Source organism: Sciurus vulgaris (genome assembly GCF_902686455.1).
Source record: "Sciurus vulgaris genome assembly, chromosome: 2".
Lineage (NCBI taxonomy): Eukaryota > Metazoa > Chordata > Mammalia > Rodentia > Sciuridae > Sciurus > Sciurus vulgaris.
This window is the reverse complement of record NC_136462.1, coordinates 82,706,298-82,712,332: the sequence shown is the minus strand read 5'-3', so window position 1 is coordinate 82,712,332 and position 6,035 is coordinate 82,706,298.

Below are 6,035 nucleotides of genomic sequence, written 5' to 3'. Positions count from 1 at the left end.
ATTATTCCATGAAATAGAAAAGGAAGGGGATCCAAGATGGTGGACTAGAGGGAGGCTGCATTCCTTGTCGCTCCATAACTCCGGTTTCAAGCGGAGGATATCTATTTCTTGGTAAGGCAGTTTTTGCTGCTTATCAATCCCCTGCTGTTTACCCCATTTGTCTGCTGTGATCACCTGTAGTCTGCCAACATATATATGCCTTTTTTGAGTGCAGAATGCTCACTGTCAGGTGCCTATCATCTGCCATTTGCCTGCCTCTGGCCGGTCCATCGCCTGCCTTACACCTCTCCATCACCCAATGCACGAGGTTCACCTCCTGATCGTCTGACAACAGTCAGCAAACTGATCACTGACTGCCAGTGGAGCACCAGCTACCTGCTGTTGCCTGGAAGTTCTCTGTCACAGTACCTGCAGGTTTGATTACACGTGGCTGCTGCCATTTTGAGACAACACCCAGGCCCCGTAGGACCCCTGGCCAGACTGACTGAGCCCCATCTCCAGGATCCCTCAGCCCGACCAATCACTCCCTGCTTCTGGGGCCCTCACATCGACTGACTGCTCCCTGCTGCCAGGACCCCCAGACCAACTGACTGCGCCCTATCACCAGGACCCCAGACCGACTGATTGCACCTGGCCTCCAGGACCTCCAGGACCCCTGCCTGACCAACTGTATACCGCCTCCATGACCTCCAGCTGACCATGTCCACACTCTGAGCTGCAGCTCCCCATTTGCCAACACATTTGGAAGCCAGAGCAGCCATCTTGGATAATCCTGGAAGCCGGAGCTCCGATCTTTAGGTGGGGCAAATCCCATCCTGCAACACCTGCTGGAGGTTAATTGTCAGGTACCTCTCATGCATCAGGCTACTGAACACTGGGAGGTTTCATTATTATATGACTGTTATACTGTAGATTTTCTTTTTTCTCCTTATAGAAAAAAATTTAAGTTTTTATTTCTTTACTTTTCTTGCTCTCTTTTCCTTTTGTTTACCTTTTCCCTCAGAGGCTCTTTCTCCCTTTTTGCATGCTAACATCCAATTTCTTTTGATTACACTCTCACCCTTTCTATTATCTAGAACTTCTGTATAATCTTTTCTTATCCCATTAACAGCCACATTCTACATCCCTCTCATCCTCTTTGTCCTCCATTAGAAACTGCAGACCTTATTACAAATCTGTTTGTTTTATTGAAGATAATATTTTAACTCATTCTGTTTCTTATGACAATTTTGTTATTGTCCTCATAGGGGCTATTTAGTCTATGATTGCATAGTGTCTGAATTGGGCACTGCTAATATTGATCTCCCCTTAAAGAAAGGGTTTTGGAAACCTATACGGCCACTATAAGCCTATAGGTGGAAATCTGCAATACCCCAGATCTGTACTGCTAGAGGGGAAGATACGTGAACAACATGAAAAAACAAGGGAAGAAAATGATCCAAACAAATCTAGATTCTATAGTAATAGAATCCAATGACAGTATGTTAGAAGAAATGTCAGAAAAGGACTTCAGATTATACATGATTAAGATGATTTGTGAAGCAAAGGATGAGATAAGAGAGCAAATGCAGGCAATGAATGATAATACCAATAAGCTGAAAGAACAAGTGCAGGAAGCAAAAGATCATTTCAACAAAAAGATAGAGATTCTCAAAAAAAAAAAAAAAAAAAAAAAAAAAAACCAAACAGAAATCCTTGAAATGAAGGAAACAATAAACCAAATAAAAAACTCAATGGAAAGCATCACCAAAAGACTAGACCACTTGGAAGACAGAACCTCAGACAATGAAGACAAAATATTTAATCTTGAAAATAAAGTTGTCCAAACAGAGAAGATGGTAAGAAATCATGAACAGAATCTCCAAGAACTATGGGACATCATGAAAAGACCAAATTTAAGAATTATTGGGATTGAGGAAGACACAGAGATACAAACCAAAGGAATGAAAAACCTATTCAATGAAATAATATCAGAAAATTTCCCAAGCCTGAAGAATGAAATGGAAAATCAAATACAAGAGGCTTACAGAACACCAAATGCACAAAATCACAACAGATCCACACAAAGGCACATTATAATGAAAATGCCTAACATTCAAAATAAAGATAGGATTTTGAAGGCTGCAAGAAAAAAGCATTAGAATACATATAGGGGAGACCAATACGGATAGCAGCCGACTTCTCAACCCAGACTCTAAAAGCTAGAAGGGCCTGGACCAACATATTTCAAGCTCTGAAAGAACATGGTTGCCAACCAAGAATCCTATACCCAGCAAAACTAACCTTCAGATTTGAAGATGAAATAAAATCCTTCCATGATAAACAAAAGTTAAAAGAATTTACAAATAGAAAGCCTGCGCTACAGAATGTGCTCAACAAAATATTCCATGAGGAGGAAATGAAAAACAACAATGGAGGTCAGCAAAGGGAGGAACTATCTTAGAGAAAAACTACTCAAAGGAGAAACCAAGCCAACTTAAAAACCAAAAATAAGCCGAATGTCTGGGAATACAAATCATATCTCAATAATAACCCTGAATGTTAATGGCCTAAATTCATCAATCAAAAGACATAGATTGGCAGAATGGATTAAAAAGAAAGACCCAACAATATGCTGCCTGCAAGAGACTCATCTCATAGAAAAAGACATCCACAGACTAAAGGTGAAAGGATGGGAAAAATCCTACCATGTACATGGACTCAGTAAAAAAGCAGCGGTTTCCATCCTTATATCAGAATAGAGTGGACTTCAAGTCAAAGTTAGTCAGAAGGGATAAAGAAGGACATTTCATACTGCTTAAGGGAATCATAAATCAGGAAGACATAATGATAGTAAATATTTATGCCCCAAACAATGGTGCATCCCTGTACATCAAACAAATCCTTCCTAATTTCAGGAATCACATAGACCAAAACACAATAATTCTGGGTGACTTTAATGCACCGCTGTCATCACTAGATAGATCTTCCAAACAAAAACCAAACAAAGAAACCATAGAACTCAATAACACAATCAATAACCTAGACTTAATAGACATATAAAGAATATTCCATCCATCAACGAGTGGATTCACTTTCTTCTCAGCAGCACATGGAACCTTCTTGAAAATAGACCATATATTATGCCACAAAGCAGCCCTTAGGAAATGCAAAAAAAATAGAGATACTGCCTTGTGTTCTATCAGATCATAATGGACTGAGAGTAGAAATCAATGACAAAAAAACAGAAATTACTCCAACACATGGAGACTAAATAATATGCTATTGAATGAAACATAGATAAAAGAAAACATCAAGGAGGAGATAAAAAAATTCTTATAGGTCAATGAGAATGACGATACAACATATCAAAATCTCTGGGACACTATGAAAGCGGTACTAAGAGGAAAATTCATTAGATGGAGCACATTCCAGAAAAGAATGAAAAGTCAACAACTAAATGACCTAACATTACAGCTCAAAGCCCTATAAAAAGAAGAACAGAATAACAGCAAAAGTAGTAGAAGACAGGAAATAATTAAAATCAGAGCTGAAGTCAATGAAATTGAAACAAAAGAAACTATTCAAAAAATTGACAAAACAAAAAGTTGGTTCTTCGAGAAGGTAAACAAAATAGACAAACCCTTAGCCACACTAACAAAGAGAAGGAGAGAGAAGACTCAAATTACTAAAATTCGTGATGAAAAAGGAAATATCACGACAGACACCACTGAGATACATAACATAATGAGAAGCTACTTTGAAAATCTGTATTCCAACAAAATAGAAAGTACCGAAGACATTGACAAATTTCTAGAGACATATGCTCCTCCCAAACTGAACCAGGAGGACATACACAATTTAAACAGATCAATATCAAGCAATGAAATAGAAGAAGCCATTAAAAACCTACCATCCAAGAAAAGCCCAGGACCAGACAGATATTCAGTCGAGTTCTAGAAGACCTTCAAGGAAGATCTCATTCCAATACTTCTCAAAGTATTCCAGGAAATAGAAAAAGAGGGTACCCTACCGAACTCATTCTATGAAGCTAATATCACCCTCATACCCAAACCAGGAAAAGACACATCAAGGAAAGAAAATTTTAGACCAATATCCTTGATGAATATAGATGCTAAGATCCTTAACAAAATATTGGCAAACCATATCCAAAAGCATATTAAGAAAATTGTGCACCACGATCAAATGGGGTTCATCCCTGGAATGCAAGGATGGTTCAACATTCATAAATCAATAAACATAATCCATCATGTCAATAGACTTAAGGATAAGAATCATATGGTTATTTCAATTGATACAGAAAAAGTGTTCGACAAAATACAACACCCCTTCATGCTGAAAACACTAGAAAAAATAGGGATAGTAGGAACATACCTGAACATTGTAAAGGCTATTTATGCTAAGCCTATGGCCCAACATCATTCTTAATGGAGAAAAACTGAAAGCATTCCCTTTAAAAACGTGAACAAGACAGGGATGTCCTCTTTCACCACTTCTATTCAACATTGTCCTCGAAACTCTAGCCAGAGCAATTAGGCAGACCAAAGAAATTAAAGGGATATGAATAGGAAAAGAGGAACTTAAGCTGTCACTATTTGCGGATGACATGATTCTATATTTAGAGGATCTAAAAACCTCCTCCAGAAAACTTCTAGAACCTCATCAATGAATTCAGCAAAATAGCAGGGTACAAAATCAACATGCATAGATCTAAAGCGTTTTTATATGCAAGCGACGAAATAGCTGAAAGGGAAATGAGAAAAACAACTCCATTTGCAATAGCCTCAAAAGAAAAAAAAAAAAAAAAACTTGGGAATCAATCTAACCAAAGAGGTAAAAGGTCTCTACAAAGAAAACTACAAAACATTGAAGAAAGAAATTGAGGAAGACCTTAGAAGATGGAAAGATCTCTTATGTTCTTGGATAGGCAGAATTAATATTGTCAAAATGGCCATACTACCAAAAGTGCTATACAGATTCAATGCAAATCCAATTAACATCCCAATGATGTGCCTTACAGAAATAGAGCAAGAAATCATGAAATTCATCTGGAAGAATAAGAAACCCAGAATAGCTAAAGCAATCCTTAGCAGGAAGAATGAAGCAGGAGTATCGCAATATTGGAACTTCAACTATACTCCAAAGCAATAGTAACAAAAACGGGATGGTATTGGTACCAAAATAGACAGGTAGATCAATGGTACAGAATAAAGGACATGGACACAAACCCAAATAAATACAATTTTCTCATACTAAACAAAGGTGCCAAAAATATGCAATGAAGAAAAGATAGCCTCTTCAACAAATGGTGCTGGGAAAACTGGAAATCCATATGCAACAGAATGAAATTAAACCCCTGTCTCTCACCCTGCACAAAAATCAACTCAAAATGGATCAAGGACCTTGAAATCAGACAGAGACCTTGCATCTTATAGAAGAAAAAGTAGGTCCAAATCTTTACCTTGTTGGCTTAGGATCAGACTTTCTTAACAGGACACCCATAGCATAAGAAATAAAAGCAAGAATCAATAACTGGGATAGATTCAAACTAAATAGCTTTCTCTCAGCAAAGGAAACTATCAGCAATGCGAAGAGAGCCTACAGAGTTGGAGAATATCTTTGCCACTCATACTTCTGATAGAGCACTAATTTCCAGAATCTATAAAGAACTCAAAAAACTCTAGAATACAAATAACCCAATCAACAAACGGGCTAAGGATATGAACAGACGCTTCACAGAAGAAGATGTACAAGCAATCAACAAACATATGGAAAAATGTTCACCATCTTTAGTAATAAAAGAAATGCAAATCAAAACTACCCTAAGATTCCATCTCACCCCAATTCGAATGGTGATTATCAACAATACAAGCAACAATTGGTGTTGGAGAGGATGTGGGGAAAAAGGTACACTCATATATTGCTGGTGGGGCTGCAAATTAGTGCAGCCACTCTGGAAAGCAGTGTGGAGATTCCTTAGAAAACTTGGAATGGACCCACCATTTGACCCAGCTATCCCACTCCTTGGCCTATAC